At 49.4% G+C, this 22,787-nt stretch overlaps 1 protein-coding gene across 2 annotated transcripts in view; it reads right to left on the bottom strand.

Annotated features, from left to right (window-relative positions):
• The window catches only part of LOC111153692 (protein tyrosine kinase 2 beta), a 121,389-nt gene extending 98,942 nt beyond the window's left edge, over positions 1–22,447 (bottom strand). For both annotated transcript variants that reach the window (XM_022512847.1, XM_022512852.1), the window contains exon 1: positions 22,254–22,447. The gene's annotated coding sequence lies outside the window, so the exon portion shown is untranslated. The remainder of the gene's footprint in view (positions 1–22,253) is intronic.
• Positions 22,448–22,787: the final 340 nt, after the last annotated feature.

The following is a 22,787-nucleotide window of genomic DNA, read 5'->3' as shown; positions in this document are numbered from 1 at the left end:
GCCTAAAGGAGTCTCACTGAAGGCAGTGCCAATGTGTATGAATGGTTCGTTCATCCTTGGTGAGATTCCCAATCTTTAAGATTTCAGTAACATCCGAACTCTATTTGTTGGTCACACTTTCACTTAGTGTACTTGTGAAGTCCTGACGTTACACACTCCAATAGCTCTTGCTTCAGCTATCCTCTGTTTGCAAATCCAGTTCTTTTCCAGGCCACTATTAAACACACAGGCACCATCGACGTACCCGTGACATAAAGTTCAAACACCTACACCAGGATTGCTTCCCCAGCACCTCTATCATGCCTTGGGCAAGTTCTGACTCACTTGTTTTCTTTACTGAAATGACAGAGCTATATACATTCCCAAGCCAGAACTAGAAGAAGGCTCTAGAACATTCCTGGGCTGGGGTTTTTGACAAGGTGATGAGCAGCCATCTTGGTCATAGGGCCCCAGGGATAAGGGAGTGGCAATATTAGGTCAATGTATTCTTACGGCCCTAAGACACATAGTCTCTCTGAAAAAGGATTCCGTTCTGTCCACTGAGAACTTTGGATGGCAAGTGACTGTCATATTTCAGTTTGCTACAATTTTAGGACATCAAGGGGGTTTTAGACATTTTGAAATTGAACTCCTTCCTTTTATAGGGGAAGAAATAGAACCAGTTTTGTCCAAGATAATTCTTTTTTTTTTTTAAAGATTTTATTTATCTGTTTGACGGAAAGAGACACAGCGAGAGAGGGAACTTAAGCAAGGGGAGTAGTAGAGGGAGAAGCAGGCTCCCCGCAGGGGGCTTGATCCCAGGACCCTGGGATCATGACCTGAGCCGAAGGCAGACGCTTAACCAAATGAGCCACCTAGGCACCCCCAAGATAACTTTTATGCCTATGATTTGTAAACCACCTTGAAATGTGTAAAAGATACTGACACATAGTTTCTCCTTTGAGCTTTAGCACAATTCTGTGCATTAGACAGAGCAGGGGTTCCTAGGGGTTCTATTTTACAGGTGAACAAAAGAAACTTCAGGACTGTGGAGTACAGGACCCAAGATCAGAGGTACTGAGTGCCTAGCCTTCTTTTCACTGCAGGCCACTGCTTCTTGAGAATCTAACGGGCACACTGGTTCTCACTTGAAGAAGAAGCAGGTCCACAAGGAAGAATGAAGAGTTAGACTGTAAACCTAGAAGGCTCCTAGGAGCGTTCCAGCTACATGTTATGCATCTCATTGGGTTCTTTCTATTGGTTATTCATGTAATTGCCATAATCGCCCAGTGAGGCAAATATTCCAATCCCCATAGGAAATACTTAGATGAAAGAAACTTTCCCTAGATCCCATAAAAAAAAAAATAGGGATCTGGGATATATGACTTCAGACTGCAGACTTTCTCACCTTCTCTACCGTTTCGTGTTCCATGACACCCGGGGATTCCAAGTCACAATCATACAGTTTCTGATCAGGACACCAGTTGAGAGCAGGAGGCGGGCCTCAGTCCACTTGTGTGGCCTGTGGCCCAGTGGTCTGTGGCTGGGATGGAAGAAATGGAAAGGATTGAGGTGAGGCAGAGACATGGCCGATCTGAGGAGCTGGGGCTGTCTAGCAGCACAGAGGAGCATCTGAAAGGCCGAGGGCCCAGGAACTGGAAGAACAAGAGGGCAAAGTGGGGAGGGGTGGGCAGGACAGTGCCAGAACACCAAAGAACAACCCTCAAATGGAAGAGACTGCGGGGAAGGTAGCAGCTGGGAGGATGCAGGCTCGGTGCAGGGCCGGGCTGCGTGGGAGCAGAGAGGATTCTGCAAGCTGCCCTGCCTGCCTCACAGGCATCCTGAGAACAAGTGCAAGCAGAGAGATCCGGCCCTTCCAGAACCACCTACCCAGCCGCCCCCACGGAGACATTACCCAATGCCAAGTAAAAGCTAAGCAGCAACCAATTTGGGCCCCCAGATGATGAGCCAATATCTCTGCAGCATCATGCTGGCCACCCCTGACAGTTACCTTCCTCAGTTGCAGAAAGAAGCCAGGGAACTGTTTGTATTGTCTACGGTGCTCCACGGACAGTGCTGGGAGGTGTGATCACACTTCCCTTCCCGGTTGCTAAGCAACAGCATTAAGCCAATGTACGAGGCTGAAGTTCTGGGAGGTGTGTGTGGCGGAGTGTGCGTGGCGCACTTGGGAAGAGCTGTAGAGTGGAGTGGAAAGAAACGCAGCTTTGTTGATTTTGTTTGGACTGAGACACCTCGGCAGGTGAGGTTAAGAAGAACCCCGTCCTGCAGAGGGAACAAGGAGGAGACGGCAGTATTCCCGATCTGTGAGGAGCAAGGGAGGAAACATCTGAGTATTTACAACAGCAGAAGAGGACCAAGTTCGGTTTCAAACTGTTCCCCAGGAACAATACCTCGGAGTACACAGGTTTCAGGCGTCTATCTAGTTTCACTAGTTTCCAACTTCCGGGATATTGCGGGCTTTTTTATCGCCCCCATATGCTACTCAGGGCTTATTTTATCTGGAGATAAATTGATTTATCTGGAGATCATTTTATCTGAAATGAGAGGAAAAATGCCCTTGATGTGTGTGTGTGACACCTGAGGCCTTTCTAGGTCCACATTACTAGGTGGAATGCTATCGAAGCAAGCAGAATGGGCTCGCTTGGGAGAAAGGACGTTCTCCATCTCTGTGGGGGTCTAAACTGGACTGGAACACCAGGCAGCAAGAAAGCTTCCTGGAAGAATGACCTCAAAAGAGAAGGAAGGTGAAGCAGGGCAAGAGGCAGGGGGAACAAAGGCATGAGAGATGAAAGTAAAGGGAGGGTTCTGAGAAGATGAGGTAAAATCAGCTTTACTACATGAAGGTATGGTAGAATGTTATGGGCTGAGTGGTGTTCCCCCCAAATCCATATGCTGATGTCCTAACTCCCAGTACCTCAAAATGTGACTGGATTTGGAGGCACATAAAGTAAGGTTATTAGGGTGAACCCTAGTCCAATATGACTAGTGACCTTACAAGGAGAGGAAATGAGCACAGGCATAAACAGAGCACATGAGAACACAGAGAGAAGAGGGCCATCTACAAGCCAAGGAGAGAGGCCTTCAAAGAAGCCAACCTCGTCCACACTTTGATCTTGGACTTCCGGCCTCCAGAACTGTGAGAAAAATAAATGTCTGCTGTTGAAGTCACCAGTCGGTGGTATCTATTACAGCAGCCTGAGCGGACGAACACAAGAAAAATGAGAACCAAGGCAGGGGGTTGGGGCGAGACCAGAGATACAATGCAGAGGAATCCTAGGACGACAAGGGCCAGGCTGAGGAATTCAAACTTCAAAGCATCTGTAGATAGATTTTACATAGTAATTTTGACTAGCAAAATCTTTCTCAACAGAAGGCCCATCTGGAGAGGGGAAAGATAGGAGCCCATGGTGATGAAGAAGGTAGGGACCGCAGCTGAGGGGCCTAGTTTCTTGTGGAATGTTATGTCTACTGCTGGCCGTGACATTTGAAGATGGTGACAAAAACCACTGATGAAGAAGTAGAGGGCCAGAGGGGTAGAGCATCTGGAAACCATGTCATGCAAGGAAGAGGGAACACTGGTCTTTATGTTGAGCCGGGATCAGAAAATAATGGTTAGGCGGTCCCTCTCTCAGGGTTATCATACTGAAAACCAGTCATTATTCTGAGCTGTTCCCAGAGGGCATTTCTAGCATCAGTGGGTGAGTTTCTGACAGGATTCAAAGCTCAGCTCAGTGAAAGGAAGAACCTTTTGGCAATTAAATTTTTCCAACAATGATGAGTTCTCTGTGCAAGACATGGTTCACAGGTGCCCAAAGAAGACCTTTCTCCATAAGAAGGAGTTTGGACTAGATCACTTCAGCTGTCCACCCTCTCCTCCTCCCCCAAATCATTCTCTGTTCATGGAGGTATATCTGGTCCTTTGGGACACTCCACTTTTCTGTGACTCTCAGAGACTCCCCATTCACTCTTGCATTACTCAAGCAGCAAGGTCAGTAGAGAGCAAGTAGTTCTATGAGAATAGAGTAAAAATAAGAATCCACAGAACTTCTCTCTTGGGTTCTTTCTTCTCCATCTGCAAATGCAAACAACCTGTAGCACCTGCCACGGTCTTGAGCAGCCACACTTGTTGCTGAACCGGGTTCTCCTCTGCATCTGGACTGTAGTGAACTGTCCTTAGTGGCACATTTAATGGATTTTTAAAGATGACTTACCGCATGCCAGAGACTGCCCGCACCACTGGCTAGGGTTGAGAATGGGGAAGACTATCTCACAGGGCTCGCTGAGAGGTGGAAGGAGGAGGGCGCCCACTGTCACCCATGGCAGTGTGCTGGGACAGCAGCAAGAACAGGAGCCCTCACTCCCACTGCAGGCAAGACCAGATCAGGAAGGCCTCACAAAGGTTGAGCTCCGAATGCCGAGGAGGGTCTCAGAGAAAGAACAAAAACATGAAGAGGCAAGAGGGAGGGAAGAAACTCTGAGTGGAAAAACACAGCTCTCCTGGCAAAGGTGTGAGAGGCGAACCTCATTTTCGGGGGTGAGGAGTCTGGACACCTTTGGCATGTGACAGATTGGTCACGTTGTAGCCTTTGGTATGAGCCTCTTCTGGTTCTCCAGCTTGGTCTCTGGAACCCGGACCCCTCACCGTGCCCCCAGGCTCACGAGCTCCCGGTCTCCTCCACAGGAGCAGGGGATGGGTTTCCACTTGACTCATCTTCCCACATGTGTGTCAACCCTGTCATAGGTTCTGCTTGTTTTTCATGGCTGAAGCAACTGTGTGTGATAGAATCTGTCCACCTCTCCTGGTTGGGTCAGAAAGTGAGGTCTGCAGTTTGGAAAGCAACGGCTTCCCTCACAAGCAGTAAAATACCTAGCCCTGGCACAGTTTGCCTTTGCAGGGAAATGGGCGTCTGTTCCCACAGACCTTGTATTCTAAGCCATCCAAATCCTCATGCAGAGCAGCCTCGGTCCCCTCGGTGGTGGGCAGCTCTCCACTTTCTCCACACTGCTCAATTTCAGGCTTACCCTGATATCAACATGGGCAATCTTATCCCCAGGAGGGAGCCTCTTTCCTGAAACACGTGTGGAAGATGATGGGGTTTCTATTCCCTTAGGAGAGGGTAACAGAATTCCTCCAGGAAGAACACTGTATTTGGTTAGGACTATGTCTGCTATGGTCTGAATGTATGTGTTCTTCCCCAAATTCATGTGTGGAAATACTGAGTCCCAAGGGGATGGTATTAGGAGGTGGGCCCTGAGGAGGTGATTCAGTCATGACGGTGGAGCTCTTATGAATGGGGTTACTATCCTTATAAAAGAGACCCCCCCCCCGCCACCCCAGAGTCCCTCTCTCCTTCTACCATGTGAGGACACAGCCCGAGAAGACTGGCCATGAACCAGGAAGTGAGTCCTCACCAGACACTGAATCTGCTGGTGCCTGGATCTTGGACTTCCGGCCGCCAGAACCGTGAGGAATACAATTCTGTTGTTTTTAAGTCACCCAGTCTCTGGTATCTGGTCAGCGTAGCCCAAGTGAGCCAAGCTAATATTCTGGTGACAGGCGATGAGGCTCCAGGAGCCCAGGCAGGTATTTGCTCATTGCTTTGGAAAAGGAAGGGGAAAAGGACAGGAAGGAGGACGGGGAGGAGACCAGAGGAAAAGTGGAAAGCTGTAGGATTGGACCCTCTTCATAACACTCTTCTTCCTCCCTCCATTTCTGCCATGAACGTTCTGTGGGGTTAGACTTCTCGAGGTAATTGGTGAAGGAGCTGAGTTGTGTGCCTTGGGGTGATGTGATCAAGCAAGATCTGGCAGCACAAGGAAGTCTAGAACCTGGCCCGGCAGAGAGCTTGGCACAGGACCTTGGGCCACTTGCCATGGGCTGTGGAGTGTGGTCCTGGCCAAGCTTGACTAGAAGACAAGGGGGCAGGGGCCCCATGTGAATTTGCAGTTAACATATACTTCTGTCCTGATAATAGCTGGTGAATGTACTGAGTGCTCATTATGTGCGAGGCACCAATGCCAAGTGCTTTATGTACATAAATATACGATCTCTTTGTAATCGTGACGGTGTCTCTTTAAGGAAGGCACTAGGGTTACTGCCATTTGGCACGTGGTGGAGGGGTTAAGAATGTGCTCAAGGCCAGCCGGCTGGGAAGTAAGGAGCCACACCTTGAGTTTCAGTGCTGGCTCCCAACCATTAGGAACACTGCCCACTGATAGATTGTGATGTGAGTTGTTTGTGTGCAGGCCGGATGTTCCTCTGCCTCCACCAGGAGACTGGACTGCCCCATTGTCAAAGGAGCAATCGTATCAGGCCCAAGCTTGTGAAGAGAGGAGAGAAGTGGGTGAAGGAAGGATAAGGAGTTGGGGGACGGCACCTGAAAAAGCTGAGGTGGTTGCCATTTTCCTGGAAAGGGAAAGGTGGGATCAAGAACTGAGTCCTGAGGGCCTCTCTCCAACCTTAGGGATCTTCCTTTGGTAACAGGACTCAGGGGAACACACACACACACACACACACACACACACGCATGCACACACAAGGAAGAGAGCTAGAAGGCAGGCAACATTCATGATTATGGTAAGGGCTGGAGAAGGGTTATCAAGAACACTTTTGGGAAGATAAGCTGTAACCTGTTCAAGGCCCATCAGGGAGCTGCAGCTCTCGTCCAGGGTGACCCTGTCATTAAATAGCTATAAATAAATGGCAAAGGACGGGAGTTCCCAGTACCTGGGTCCCTTGGGGTTTCTATGAGAACACCATCAGCCTGATGGTTTCACTGGACAGATATGAGGTTAAAAGCAAGAACTAAAAGACAGTCTTGGGGCGGGGAGAAGAAACTACATTTGGAAATTATTTGAGTGTTGAAGAGGGCAGAATACAAGCTTGGCTGTGCATCAGCTGAGAGGCCTGGGAGGAACCAAGTCTGGAAGAAGTACAGGAAGAAGAAGAAGAAGAAGAAGAAGAAGAAGAAGAAGAAGAAGGAGGAGAAGAAGAAGAAGAAGGAGAAGAAGAAGAAGAAAGGGGGATCAATCATAAAATGAAATTCCTGAGTCCGACTTGGATGCCAAAGACAGCACATTTTCTGCCTGAGGAAAACATTCTTAATACAGCTCTGGGGGTGGTAGTTCCCTGAGTGATACAGATTAGTAATCAAATTATTTTCAAGGCTGAGGAGCCCATGACAGCTCTGGAACCCTGCCACATCACCCCGTGGATGGGGTTTAGCAAATGCCTTTTCCTCTCCAGCTCCTTGGCCTTTGTACACACGTTTCAAGAACTAGAGGCTGGGAAGGGCCAAAGGTCTTGGTTTGTTTTGCTTTTTCATACCTTCACTGATCCTGTAGACCCTGATTGAACACTTCCACCACAACACGCACTGAGGGGGGACTCAGACACTGTGACTCAGTGACCTCCAAGATGATAATAGGACAATAGGACGGTGTCTAGAGAAAGGGCCTTTATGGAAGTAATTAAGCTTAAATGAGGTCATAATGGTGAACCTGACCTGATAGATTATAGTGTCCTTATGAGAAAAGGAAGAGCAACCAGAGCTCTCTTTCTCTCCTTGCATACACACGTTGAGGAAAGGCCATGAGGGGACACAACAAAATCACGGCAGTCTACAAACCAGGAAGAGGCCCTCACCAGTAACGCAACATGCTGGCACCCTGGTCTAAGAATTCCAGCCTCCAAGACCTGAGAGAAAGTAAATATCTGTCGTGTGAACCCCCCAGGCTATGGTATTTTGTTATGGCAGTCTGCACTGATGAAGGCAGAGGGCACACATGTAATCAATGAGAGCACAAGGCAGAAGGAAAGTCAGCAAGAGGGTTGTGGGAACAGACAAGGCGGAAGGTAAAGGCAGACTGAGGGCCCTGGGGAGAAGGGCCTGGCAGGGGTGGTGCTCAGGTTGGAGCCCAAGAGATGGGAGTTTGGCAAGGCCAGGAGATGCAGTCCTGACTGAAAGAACACCATGGACAAAGGTTAGAGGCTGGCAAAGTCTGCCAAGCTCTCAAGGAGCCTTGTGCACATGAAAGGGTGGGCTCTTGGTGGAGCCCATGGAGACATGATGGTTATTTCCTCCAGGATGAGCATGAAACCATTTTTGTACTGTTAAGAACAAAGCAAAGCAAAACCTAAAGAGGAAGAAACAGCGGCCCGACTCTGACTGCGGGCAGAAGCTGGTGCTAACAGACGCCCCTCGGTGACAAAAGTGGCATCACACTAGTGGTTGTCGAAGTGGGGTCCCTGGGCCCCCAGCATTGATGGAGCTTGTGAGACTGTCCGAACCGCAAATTCTTGGGCCCCACCCCAGGCATGCTGCATCAGAGACGGTAGAGCTGGAGCCTCGTGGTCTGCGTTTTCAAAAGCCCTCCAGGGGATTCTGATGACAGGGGTGCTGGAGGAGCACAACTCTGTGCAGCCCAGGGGAGCGAGGCTGCTTCCTCTTAGAGTGTTCTCCAAAGCGTGTTCCTTTTGGGATCAGGAAGTCCTCTGCCCACTCATCTCGAAGCAGCTGCTGAGATTTTGACCATTTTGCTTTCATTTGAATCCCTCTGCTGCCCCTCATCTCCACAGTTTTTGGACAGCATCTCTAAATTAGCAATTTTTCTTCCTAAAACCCACTCAGATCTGAACAAATGTTTCCTGCGTACAGGTTTCACATCCTGGCTCTCGCTGGAATGTGACCAGAGACAAAGAGCCACAAGACAAGGTCTCTGCCTTCCACCATTCCATTAGCGAGGCATGTACTTGTGAAAAATAAATTTATCTCAAGATAACATGTGCCTGGCAGACACGGATGGTACAGCCAAGAACTCCGGAGGAGGGGTGCCCAGGGAGGGTGGAATGCAAACTTCTGTCCTATGCCCAGTTCCTTTCCCTCCATCAGCCTTTTCTAGTCCTGAGTATCCTACATGCTCCATAATTCCTGTGAAATTCCCTTTCTATGCTGTTGGGGCAAAAACCGATGTCTGCCTGCCCTGTTGCCTTCCAAGTGGGTGTCCTCTTTACAGATTGCCCATTCTTGCAGACTGAGCACCATCTCATCCTCTGAACCCCACCCCACCGCCAGGCTAAGTTGGTTCCTGCTCATCTGGCCAAGCCTCTCTCTATCCTCAATGCCCCACTCATTCTCCGCACCGAGAAGTAAGGAGAAGCAAGTGGGAAGTGGACTGTTCCTGAGGGCCAGCCCTCCCAGCACCCACTCAGGCCACCAGCAGTGTGGACAGATGTGACAGCCAAGCCTACAGCAGGAACTCCAGACCATGTCACCATGTCAACACTTCCCTTCACTGTCCTTCGCTTCCTGACCCCAATTCTAACCACACTCACTTCAGAGTAAGTATCATAGGGAGCCACCTTTCTGTGACTGCCATGGAGGTCCTCTTTTTTTTTTTTTTAAGATTTTATTTATTTATTAGAGAGAGAGAGTGTACAGGTAGGAGGAGGAGCAGAGGGAGAGGGACTAGCAGGCTCCTCACTGAGCAGGGAGCCTGACCGGGGCTCGATCTCAAGACTCTGAGATGATCATGACCTGAGTTGAAACCAAGAGTTAGATGCTCAACCGACTGTGCCACCCAAGTGTCCCCATGAAGGTCTTTCTAAAGAGCAATATCATCTGTCACTTACTTCCCCTCTGCAGGGTCTGAGTCTTTAAAAGCCATCTCTCCAGGCTTCATCCATCTCCGTCACTTCTTCATAGGTCTGGCCACAAGGTCCATTCCGTTCTCGTTCTCCTGGCTGCTGTTCTTCCTCTTTCCACGCCTCATGCTTACCCCAAACTCCAGAGTAGTCCTTTCCAGTTCACACTGTCTTCTCGAGAGGGGACCAAAGGGGAAGGATGGAAGGGGCAGTCTCTCTCTGTGGAATTAGCTGGTGAATCACTGGGGAGTGTGGTTTGTGGTCGGTTCCATCCCGGAGACTGGACGAGGCACAAAGTTTCCAGGGTCAGGCCCATGCCTGAGGCCACAGCAATCCTGAAGGCCTCATGCTGGTGGGAAGGGCAGCGGAGGACTCCAGAACTGAAGAAATCCTGCCATATACAATCACCTCCCTAAAGGTACTGCTCCAGTGACTTATGGCCCCGAATCACATCCCGCAGTCACGTTACACGATCTTTGGGGTTCTCAACCACGTCCAGGATACTGGGCAGACTCAGGTTCTCCCATCATAAAGGATGTTGATAAAGACATTCCACGCAACAGAAAATACAGTGTCTTCTTTCCAGCTTGTAACCGCAAGCCTGCTTTTCCACTTATTTTATATATGGTTCTAGGTAGTATAAATTAAAGACCAGTGCTGGTTTTCTCAGCAGAAATTAAGTGAGGAAAAAGAGGGACGGATTGGTGTGGCTGCTGGATCACTAGCGTACAGTCCTTCTTTTGTCCATTCGTTCATTCTTTTTTTTTTTTAAAGATTTTATTTATTTATTTGACAGTCAGAGATCACAAGTAGGCAGAGAGGCAGGCAGAGGGAGAGAGAGGAAGCGAAGCAGGCTCCCCGCTGAGTAGAGAGCCCGATGCGGGGCTCAATCCCAGGACCCTGGGATCATGACCTGAGCCGAAGGCAGAGGCTTTAACCCACTGAGCCACCCAGGTGCCCCCCATTCATTCATTCTTAAAGTCATTGTTCATCCATCCATCCATTTTTATACATCTATTTTCATATATTGTACAGGCTTGAATATAAGATAAAGCTCTTCCCTTCCCCAAATTATCTGTCAGAAAAGAGGAAGTATATATTCTAGCCCTTAGAGAATTTTTCATAGTATGGACTGCTCTCTCAGTTACCCTATTTTGAACAAAAATACACTGTTTGGGAAAAAGTATTAGCCTGTTACCACTTCAATCAGTGCCTCCAAAAGGAGGCTTACAAAGGTCACCTGATAGATTTTTTCTTCAGTAATCGCAGTATCAAAATATAGATTCAGTAACTTTTCTTGAGGGTACAGGCCCACCTTACAAGAGCTGAATTTTGCTATTAAAAAAAATTTAAGAGATCTTTTTTAAAAAGCAATACAGGAAATGGTTTTATTGTGAACATCAAAAACAAACAAAAACCTTCTAAAAGAGTTGATTAAACTTTTCTCCAAAGAAGGCACACAAATAACCAATACGTACATGAAAAGATGCTCAACACCATTAGCCATTAGGGAAACACAAGTGAAAACCACGAGACACCACTTCACACCCACTAGCAGATCTAACATTAAAATTACAGACAGTAACAAGTGTTGATGAGAATCAGGAGAAATTAGAGTCATTATATGTTCCTGATGGGAAAGTAAGACAGTCGAGCTGCTGCGAAAATCTGTTTGGCAGTTCCTCACAATGTTAAACATAGATCATATGACCCAGGATTCCACGCCTAGGTAGATAACTAAGAATAAAAACACATGTCCACACAAAAACCTGTACACGTATGTTCCATAGCAGCATTACTTCTAATGATCAAAAAATGGAGACAACTCAGATGTCTATCAACTAATGAATGGATAGAGACTCCTGGGTGACTCAGTCATTAAGCATCTGCCTTCCACTCAGGTCATGATCCCAGCGTCCTGGGATCGAGGCCCGAATAGGGCTCTCTTCTCAGCCAGAAGCCTGCTTCTCCCTCACCCACGCCCCCTGCTTGTGTTCCCTCTCTCACTGTGTCTCTGTCAAATAAATAAATAAAATCTTAAAAAAAAAACTAATGAATGGATAAACAAAATGCAGCATATCCATACACCGGAATATTATTTGGCAGCAAAAAAAGGAATGAAGGACTCATGCATGCTACAACCTAGATGAGCCTTGAAAACATGATGCTCGAGCCGTGAAAGAAGCCAGTTAAGTATGTCATGGTGTTGCATGATTCTGTTTAGATGAAATGTCCAGAATAGGTAAATTCATAAAAACAGAGAGCAGATTAGTGGTTGCCGGGCCTGGGGGCAGAGAAGAAGGAGGAATGACTGCTGATGGTATGAGCTTTCTTATGGGGTGATATAAATGTTTTGTAATTAGGGGCGCCTGGGTGGCTCAGTGGGTTAAGCATCTGCCTTTGGCTCAGGTCATGATCTCAGGGTCCTGGGATCAAGCCTCCCTTAGAGGACATGCTCCCTGCTCATCGGGGAATCTGCTTCTCCCTATCCTCTGCCCCTCCCCTGCTCATGAGTGCTCACTCTCTCTCTCTCAAATAAATAAATACAGTCTTTAAAAAAAATGTTTTGCAATTAGATAGGGGTGTCTGTTGTACAAGTTGTGAATATACGAAGGTCATCAAATGTACATTTTAAAAGGATGAATTTTATGGTACGTGAATTAGGTCTCAAGAAAGGTGCTATTCAAAAATAAATATTAAAAAGAACTAACCACCTCTCTTTAGACTGTAGGGACAATGATAAAGGCTAGAATGTGGTTAGGGTTCCAGTGGCAAAAGGACACTGATGTCAAAGATGGGAGTGAAGCGTTGAATGTTTTGTAACGGGGGCGGGGGGGAATTGGGAAAAAAAAACCCATTATTTTAATTTAATGTGTTATTTTATACAGTATGTCATTTGAAACATGTCACTAACATAATATATTAAATATTACCCTAACATTCACATATTCCCATCACCTTTTTTTTTTTTTTAAACAACTATCCTTGGTGGGATGCACACATATGGTCAGTTTCAGGCACATATCGCGTGTATCAAATGCTAACTGTGTGTCAGGCACCAGCTGCATCCTTGTCCTCAGGAGAGAGCCCTGACTTTCAGTGTCGACATGGTTCTGACCTCAACAGAGCTTCTGGCCTCGTTCATTCGAATTAAAATGGAGCTCAATTTTGATGTAATTTCTATGAAAAGTTTGTAAAACTCATTATAAAAACTTGTGGGTCATTCCTAATATTTTGGGGTGCCATCAGTTCCTGAGACCTAGATGTAAATTCTGTACTTTTTCCCCATAATCATGTGCATTTGCTCAGAGGGGACAATTCTGCACCTTGTCTCAGGCTGTTCACACATACAGTACCCTGCCACCCCGCGCACACACATGCCACGCTCCAGGCTGGATTCCTTACTTTGAGATCATTCTGTATAGAATCTACTTGAATCTGTACTCATTTTCTGGGTGCCAAAACACATAAGAATCAGGACCTCAAAAACTGGAGGCCCGGAAAGGATCCAAGATGATCCGAGCTCCAAGAGATGCAGGGAGGGCCCCAGGACCACTGTGCAAGAGGGTTGAGGAGGCAACAGGCACCTGCCTCCCCACTTTGACCCCAGAGGGTCTACTTTTACCTGGTTTAACACGGGGGTTCTGCCTGAGATCCATTTTGAAGAAAGCTCTTCAGCAGATAATAAGTCCCCAAATCTCCTTATTGTATGAGCAAATGAGAAGCCTAAAACTCTTCAGGTTGGCCCAGGTGACTCACCCAGGATCATGTGGCTAGACAGTGACCAGGCAGACAGGGACCAGACCCAGGTCTCCCCGTCCCAGGGCAAGGCTCCCTCTGTCGTCCCTCATGACTCTCCCAGGGAGGGAACACAGGCTGGGAGGGGTTTTCTACACAGAGAGTCAGGTAGAGAAAGAGTGGAGGGCTCAGAGGTACACCCAGACCAATGGAGGGAGGGTCACTCTCTGGAGATAAAGGAGCTGGTGTGTACTAAGTGTTTTCCAATCTTGGGACTGCAGGATCCAGAAAGCTCTGAGAGCAGTTACCATGGCAAGCCCTATGCCTGTGCACAGCGAGGTCAAAGTCCGGGTTACTAAAAATTGCCAACCTCTGCCTTGCAAATCTCTCTTCCATATTCCCACAACAATTTCTCCCTTGACCAAGGCTCCCTGCCTTTTCCCCCACACCTTGTCTTCTGTCGTTCAGTCTGGCCTACATGAGCTCAATACACAGGAGGATAAGGGAGAAAGGAAAGGCAAGGATCCATGGATTAGAGAGACATGGGAGCAGCTTATAAAGAGATTACTGAGCTCCTGATCTAAATCCCAGGCTTCCTCTCCCTAGGCTCTAGGAAACCTCCACATTCAGAAGAGGCTAGGAGCGCATCCTGACCCCTGGGGAGAATGTGGTTCCTGCTGCTACAACTGGCTGTCGTGATGCCAGCACATGGAATAAGGAAGACCCCACCTGGCCCAGAGAGCCAGGCATGGGTGTGCAGGGAAGGAGGGAAACGGAATCTCCTATCATGGGCATCTGAGGTAGTTAAGAAGAACAAAAGGGAAAGCACCTCCCTGCCCAGCATTTCACGCTGGGATGAGTTGATAAATTCTAGCGGATCAGGGAGTGCAAAGAAGCACTGAGGCAGTGAAGGGGGTGGTGGGGGAGCAACAGGTTTCCCGGGGGCTGGGTTGAACATGGAGCCTCTGGGAGGACTTGGGCTGGGGAAGGTGGACAGGACCACAGGCAGGAACACAGGAACTGAGCAAAGGTTTGATGGGGCCCAGTGAGCAAATCATGCTAGCGAGGGTGAAGGGCTTACTTGGAAAGTACACGGGGCTTGAGTTAGAAGGGTAGACAGAGGTCAGATTATAGATGGCATCAAAATTGAAGGGACTGGGGTGTGTCTAGAGGCATGGGAGCTTCCAAAGGAACTGGAGGAAGGGGAGAGGCTTCTGGGTAATATTAGAGGGTATCAGGAGGGTATCTGGAGGCTTCTAGGTAATATTAGAGGGTATCAGCTAATCAGCTTCGCCTGGGCTTGAGTGCACCCTCGGGAGAAGGGAAGAGAGGAATGAGAGGCATGAAGAAGGAGTCTGTAGGATTAGTGATGAGTAAGATATGAGCAGAGAAGAGGAGAAAGGGAAGAGAACATCAGGGTTTCTGGCCCAGGTGTCTAGGAGAATGACAACCGTGTGAACGAAAGGGTTGCCTGGAGGAAGAGATGGTTTGGTGTGAGAAACTGATGAATTTGGTTTCCAACATGTAGCACTTAAGGTGAATTACTTGAGTGGAAACGTCTGATAGACTCTTGGAAGTGGGGGGCTGAAGGGAGGAGGTTCTGGCTGGAGGCAGAGACCAGGTCATGGGAAGTGATGAGGGCAGAGGGGGACAGCAGATCTAAAGGCATGCTGTCCCGATTCTGCAGGGGGCTGCTGTATAGAGAGTGTCATTAGGCCTGGAGACAGGCTAACATTTAGTGCATACCTAGCAAAGATAAGTCTGCGGGTGGGGGTGAGGGTGAGGGGTGGGGGGGGTCAGCTTGTCTCTGAATCAATGACCCGAAGAAAGGAGAGGATTAAGGAGAATGGCAAATTATAGATATTCCCATAAGCCCTACATCATCTACTTTTTTTTTTATAGATTTATTTACTTATTTCAGAGGAAGAGAGAGAGAGCACGAGCATAAGGGGCAGAGGGAGAGAGAATCTCAAGCAGACTCCATGTTCAGCAAGGAGCCCGACACCGGGCTTGATCTCACGACCAGGAGGTCACAACCTGAGCCCAAGCCAAGAGCCAGATGCTTACCTGACTGCACCACAACTCTACAACTTTTCAATTCAGCTAAAGACCAATCTCCACTCAGAATGCAGAAGCCTCCTGTGAACTAGCAGATATCTCTAGGACCCCCAAATCATCCTGAATTACATAATGTATCCAAACTCTCAAGACATGAACCGTTATAACATGTCCTACCTGCTCCTCCTGAAACGTCAAGCCCTCTTTTCTCAGATCCACTTTACTTGCTGCTGACCAAATTTGATCAGCCACCCCACCACTTCATTCTCCCCATCTCTCTGCAGCCTTCAGAATAAAGTCCAAACTCTTCAGCAGCCAGGTCAAGCCTTATCCTACTTTCTTCCCTTTATCTTTATGGTCCTTTGACACCCTCAGCTCCACCCAAAATGATTCATTCAAATGAGGCCTTCCCACCTCCCTGCTTTTATTTACACTCTTCTCTGACCACAAGCACCATCCCAAGTTTCCACGGTCATCCCTACCCATCCTTTCAGACCTTTTCCAAATGCCACTTCCTCCAGGAAGCATCCCCAGACTCCCCAGACAGAAATACCCTCTCCATCCTCTGACATCATCACACTTTACGGGTGTGTCTTTTATGGCACGGCAAGTCCCCATCTCATCTTACAGTTCAATATGTTTACTTATTACCTCCCCAACCAGGCTGTGGACTTACTGAGAACAGATAAAGTCCTTCTCACGTAAAGAAAGACTGACCCCGAGAGTGAAGGAGGTGAAGAGGGGAGAAAGCACACACAAATATCCAGAACAAGTTACAAATGAGAAAACTAGGGCTCTGTGGAGTAACGTCACCCAGATAGAAACTGACCGAGTCAAGGCTCAAACCCACATCTCTTTAACCTGCCACTCCTCATCTCTCCAGGAATGGTGCCTGGGGTGCTTTCCGGGACATTTTCACATATGTCCAGAATTTCCCTCAAGGACCTCATCAGGGATGCTGTCCTTTTTCTTCATTTTCAAGTGAGAAAAGTGAGGTCTGGAAGAGTCGAGCAACCTGTCCAAATCACACCGCTAGCAAGTGGCAGCATCTATACTGGGGCCATGTCTTCTGATTCCTGATCGTCTTTCCACTAACCCAGGCTCCCAATGTGCTTGCACTGGGGGCTTGAGAACCCAAGCCTGGGACAGCCCCTCAGGACTGCCTAGAGGGGCATCACTGTACATCAGTGCTCCATGTTCCTGTAAATAGTGGAGGGAAGGTGACCGGCTGCTAGTAAGGGTGCCTTCTGAGTGTCAGATCTCCAGGAACCTGCCTGGAACAGGAACCAGGGGTGGGGAGAGTAGAAACCTGCGTCAGAGAGAGGAGCCAGGGTCCCACCGCAAATGCACCTGGAGAACGGAGATGTGCTTGAGGCTAGGGAGGAAGTAGGGGGTGGGGTCAACTACATGATTTAGAAACCAGGAAAAGACATGATGTGTCAGGGGCCAGGGCCAAAGGAGGGGCTGTTTTCTCACAGGTGGGAAATAAATTCCTGCCCCTCCACGTCCCCCAGGAGCAAAGCCCAAACTCAGAGCAGAATTCCCAGAAGGACTTCGAGGAGGCGCCTGGACCCTTGGGTGTCCCAGTAAGGATGCAGCAGCTGGGGGAGTCTGAGAGAGCCAGGTGGTGGGCAGACCCTCAGAGAAAGAAGGGGCACAGGGAAGGGTCGGTCCTATGCCCTCAAAGTTGTTGAGAGAATCAACCTAACCAAAAGGGAGACAACAATTAAACCCAGTGCCATGTTCTAAACAATGGGTGTGGCGTGTTCCTGTGAACCCCCCAGCTAGTGAGCGATGTGGCCAGATTCTTTTTGAGAAAGAATGGATTTTGAGAAAGAAAAGGCAAGAAGGGCACTGCAGAGGAGGAAAATGTTGGTGAACTTGATGCCGAGAGAGGAAAGTGGGGAAGGATCAGCCTTCCGTGGATGCTGGCAGTGGTTTATCTTCGCTTTAATCATGTGGCCCAGCTGCCTTATGAAAGCAGCAGTTCCCTTAGTGCTGGGGAAAGGGAAGGGCTTGGGGAGAAGGTCTTGGGAAGCAGAAGACAGTCTTTTCCTGCCGCCCACCCATAGCCCACCTGGAAAACAAATCCTACATTCCCACCCACCTGCCATTGTGTCTAGGTAAAAAGGGCACTGGAATTTGCAGCCTCCAGCCTGCTCTCTTAATCAAACTGTCATCGTGAGTAATAATTATCCCTTGGGAAACAGCACAGTGACTCAAAAAGTGGTCCCCTCCCCTATCGCCACCCCCTCGCACAGCTCAGAGCTTTGTTTAGGGTGCCAAGAACCCCAGAGAGCAAAGCCACCAGCTCGTGAAACCTGTCCCCTTAAGCGATCATTCAGACTCCAGGGATGGGCAGTCGCAGAAAGTCTCTTCGGCCAAAGAGCTCATTAGGGCTGGCTGCTCATCGAATCCAGTGGACGTGGGTGCGGTGTGGGGCAAGAAGCAAATACTGCTGGAGACCTGATGCTGTCAGAGAGACAGAAGCTGGGAGGGCCACTCCTCACAGGATGGCCTTTTTCCTCAGGGGCTTCCTCCCCACCCACTCAGATTAATCCTAAGCATAAAAATACAACGATAAGAAGAGCCACACTTATTCAACGCCGACCAAGTGCCTGTTGTTGAAGGACCAAACTTTTGGGCACAGTCAAGGATATTAGGAAGCTGGTGCATAAGGCCATCTGGGACGTTAAAACAGTGAAACAGGCCATGCGGGTTGGGTACAGGCCTGTTAGCGGGCCGCTGCCTGTCTGCCTCCTCTGTCACCTCTGTCTTCCGGATGAGGACGACCAGGCCAAGAGACTTGCCTCACATCAAGCAGTAAGTCTGAGAGCTGGAGTTGGAACCCTGGCTGACTGACTCCAAGCTTTTGTACTTGACCACCAGACTACTAGCCCTGTTCCAGGCCACTGCCCCCTTCCCTGCTCTTCCCCCTTTACCCCGGAACCCATGCAGAGTCTAAGAGAAACCCTCAGTCACCAAGCCAGCAAGAACTTCTCTTAATTATCATATGTGCATAATTACCATATGATAACCCTTGGGTATCTCCAGCCACCGGTGTGTGACCACCTCAGAGCTCCATTCATCCAGGAAGCCAGGGCCACATGATCCAGAGCCCATGACTCCTGGGCAGGGGGAAAGCTAGGGGCTGATAGAGACCTACCACTCAAGATCTACCCTAGAGCATGCTCTCTCCCTTTCCTTCCCTCACCAACGGTGTGCTTGCCTGAGTAGTGAGGACACATGGAGCAATGGCTATCACCATGGATGGACACTTGCTAAGAGACATCCTCTTCCCAGGCTTTTCTAACCTATGAGAAAGGGGTGTAAGCTGCTACAGGAAGGTTTTGGCTGACACGGGTAGGGGTTTGTGTCCATGGCGGAGATGTGATGCTGGGACAGCTGTGCACCAGCACTCAGTCCCCAGAGATCCTCTGTAAGTTGGACACTGCTGAGTCTAGGATCAATTAGATCTCTCCTGGTTAGAGTTAGGGAATGAACAATGTCCTCTGAAAGACCTGCTTGGTCCCAGAACTGTGCCCACATCAACAGTCACTAGATAGGAAATGCTATTTCCTTTGGGACAATAATAGGTTCCCCAACAGCCCCCCCGCACCCTTCCAGGGTTCTAGGGTCAAATTCACAGAATGCTAGAAGACCCAGGGATACAGAAGTTTTTTCTGCAGGAACTTGACTGTGCAAAGACACGTGACAACTCTCCGAGAGCCAGCTCATCTGAACATTTCTCCAAGGGAACACCCATAACTCTCTCATGGCATAGAGATTCTCTGAACACTGTTTGGCAAATGCTGGTCTAAAGAGCTGGGAACAAAACACTCACCACTGGGGAGGAGGAGATTCAGCCATTGGAAAGGGACCATTTTTAACTCCACAGTCCGCACAAGGGAACACAATTTCCATTTCCTCTTTCTCTTAACTAATTCTTAACTCCCTCCAGTTCCCTTTTAGGAGGTCCCTAAACTGCTCTCACCAATGCTCTCATTAAAGTCAAAACATGGTTCCCAAGGCACCCCCTACTTCATCTACCCTTGCAATGAGTCTGTGTGTCTACGTGTCTATGTGTCTATGTTTTTTTACGAGTCTAAGGTACTTGTAAAAACGGGAATGACGGCAGTCCAAATTTTGCAGTGCACTTGTTTATGTCAGATACCGCGCTAGCTGTTTTATGTGGGTTCTCTCTTGTAATTCATTCACATTTTCCTTCCGTTAATTCTGCCCTGAGCCACCACCTCTCTCCCACCCATCCTCCTCCAAGAGGAGAGCTGGGGATCTCCTCCCCTGGAAGCAGGTGATCTGCAAAAGGAAGGGTAGAGCTGAGAAAAACAATTCAGGCTCTCCTTCTTTGCTCAGGAGCTGGCACACTCTCTTGCTAGAAGCCGGACACCTACCACATTATTTCCCTGGGGAACCTCTGAGTCCTCAATAAATATAAACAGAAATCAATGAGCCCCAAGCACTTTATGGATGCTACTTTGGTCACCCTGGCAAAGGGGTCACAAAAATTAATATCTGCCACTTTTTCTTGAGCGCTCACTAGAGAATCTATGTGCATTATCATAGATCCTTCCAACAACATGTTATTCCTGTACTCGTTCAGAAAAGAGATTCGGGGGCTCCCAAGAGCCTCACGGTGGGCAAGGGGCCAAGCGGGGATTTGAATCCAGGTCCATTAGCCTCCAAAGCCCAATCTCTTTCTGAGGTATCACAATCCTCAGCTTGTAGATAAACATGAAAACCAAGGAATTTTTTTTTTTTAAAGAAATAACATGGTCAGTCAGTGAAGGAGTCCCAAGCCGTCATCCAGGAGGATTGGTGACAAGATAAATATGCCCTGAAGACTGTTCTCCTGGCACGTGGGCACGGTCCATCCTTCATTTCCCAGCCCGGGAGCATCTTTGCCTTCCTTCTAGAAGAGTGTTGCCAGATAAAATACCGGATATGCGTTAAATTTGAATTTCACATAAACAATACATAATGTCTTAGTATAAGTATGTCCCAAATACTGCAGGGCTATACTTATACTTGAAAAATAGTCATGGCTTATCTGAAATTCAAATCGGAGTGTCCTGTGTTTTTATTCGCTAAATCTGGCAACCCCACCCTAGACTCAGAGGCATGCTGGGAAGTCTCCTGCCTGGCTCTAGGTCCCAAGTGTTGCTCCAACGGGAGTTGCCATGGCAGCCTAAGCAGGCCCTTCTGGAGCTGTCTCTACTTACCTCCCCAGCTTCACCTCGCCCCTGCACTCTCCATGCTCCAACCATGCTGCGTTACTTTCAGTTTCCTCAATGTGTCATGCTGCTTCTGGCCTCAGGTCTCAGCACTTGCTGTGTTCTGTGCCTGCCTCCGTCCCTCTCTCCCACTCTCTGGCTGCTTTCTATTGATCCTTAGGGTCTCCTGTTGGAGTCACTTCTGCCAGGAAGTCTTACCTGACACCCTGATCCCTGCCCCTTCCCACTGCAGCCCTCAGCATCCGATGTCCACCATCCCGCTCCAGAGAGCGGGGGTGGGGCACAAACATCCTTGTGTCCCCACATGAAGAACCAGCACATAGCCTCAGGTAGGAAGCAGCAGATGCTTATTGAATGAATGAATGGATGGATGGAGACTATCCAGGCAGAGCTGCATCTCTTGAATGTGACTACTTCCTCCCTCCCATCCTTACTCACTTTTTCATCTCTGCCTCTTCTCCCTCTCTCAGAGTTGTGAGAGGCTGGGGCTCAGGTCCTCAAAGGCATGTCCTGGCCTGGACTCCGGTGAGGAGAGAGCAGTCAAGGCATGGAGAGGTCTCCTCGTGCCCCTTACCAGATCATGCCATACCAACTGTCCCTGGGGGCTCAAGTCGAGCTACAGGTCAGCAGAAACTTCTCCTTGGCTTCCAAATCCTCCTGGCACATGCCCCCTCTGGGGACAAACTCTGCTCCCCTTCTCCTCCTGGCCCCTTTAAGAGAACCTAATTGGACTGAGCCCCAAGTTTGGGGTGTAGGGAGATGCCAATGTCAGATGGCTGAGGGTTAGGGCAGGTGGTGGGGCTCGGTGGGCTCAGAACATCACCCATATGTTCCCTGTTCACCCACCCAAGGCTTTGCCCACGCACAGCCTGACAGCAAGAGAAGGCAGCACAGAACTTAACCCTTTCCTGCAACTGAGAAGGTAGTTTCACAAAGAACCAGTGAGCAGCCAGTGTTAACTTTAACCCCCAAACAGACACACACACACACAGATACCCTGGAGTTCTGCCTCTATGGCCCTCACAGAGCCCTGCTTGCTTCCAGTCCGGGCTTGATTTAGAAAATGCCCTCTGGGGTGCAGGCAGTCCTTGCCAGAGCAGTGGGGTGTGCTGGGAACATGACCAGGGTGGGGGTGCTGAAGGGCACGGGGAGAGGGGAAGGGGGGAGGGCAGGGAGCGGCTCCAGGCAGCGCCCGAAGTTGCATTCTGAAAGCCCTGGTCTGTCGCTCTCTGATCTGACTTTTGGAGGCAGGTGGCGATTTTGTGCGTTCTCATCGTCCCCCAGCCTCCCCTCCCAGAATACGTTCAGATGACAAAGAGGGAGAAACACCCCTCAGTCTCAAATTAACTCCCAAAATAGACTCTGCTCTGCCCCAGGGGGACGGCGAGCCAGCTGGGCGTGCAGCGCCCCAGCGGCTCCGACACCGGAGTCCCTTTTCCAGGAACTCCCGCTCCTGTCCAGGTACCGGCAGTCTCGGAATCACCCCCTTCCCACCCCTACCACCCCGGCCTGCCTCCAACTTGTGGCTGGGCGCTCCGCCCGGATGGCGGGAGGGGACTCACACAGAGAGAAGCGCCGACTCCGACGGCTCCTTGGCTCAGCCAGGTGAGGCGCGGGCTGCGCGGCCGGCAGGTACAGGTGGGTCCGGGGAGCTGCGGCAGGTAAGGGGTGCGCGGCCGCTCCCGAGGTCTCTACTGAGTAACAGGGCTGACAGGTTTGTGTTTTCCCCTCTCCTCCTCCTAGTTAACCACACCCCTGCTGCTCTCCTCCTCACTTCCTTAAAGGGTGGGGTGTGTTGTCTGTGGCGCTGAGTGTGTGCCCGCTCCAGCCTCTTACCATAAACCCTGAAATAGACGCCGCCACCAATTCCCTGAGCGGCACGTGCCCACCTGCGGACCCATCTCCGGAGCCCCAAAGGGGTCTCCTGCCCTGGTGGTCCCTGGGAGCGGCTGACCTCACCCAACTCCTCCTACCCCTCCCTCCTCCTCCCACTCTGATTGCAGACTTCTGGAGGCTAGGCTTAGAGGTTGGTGTTTCCTCTCTAGCCTCAAGGTAGGGCTCAGAGTGGGAGCCAGTTATCAGGCTCCCAGAATCTC

Source organism: Enhydra lutris, unplaced genomic scaffold (assembly GCF_002288905.1).
Source record: "Enhydra lutris kenyoni isolate GAN:26980312 unplaced genomic scaffold, ASM228890v2 scaffoldscaffold3, whole genome shotgun sequence".
Taxonomy (NCBI): domain Eukaryota; kingdom Metazoa; phylum Chordata; class Mammalia; order Carnivora; family Mustelidae; genus Enhydra; species Enhydra lutris.
This window is presented reverse-complemented; position numbering and strand designations above follow the sequence as displayed.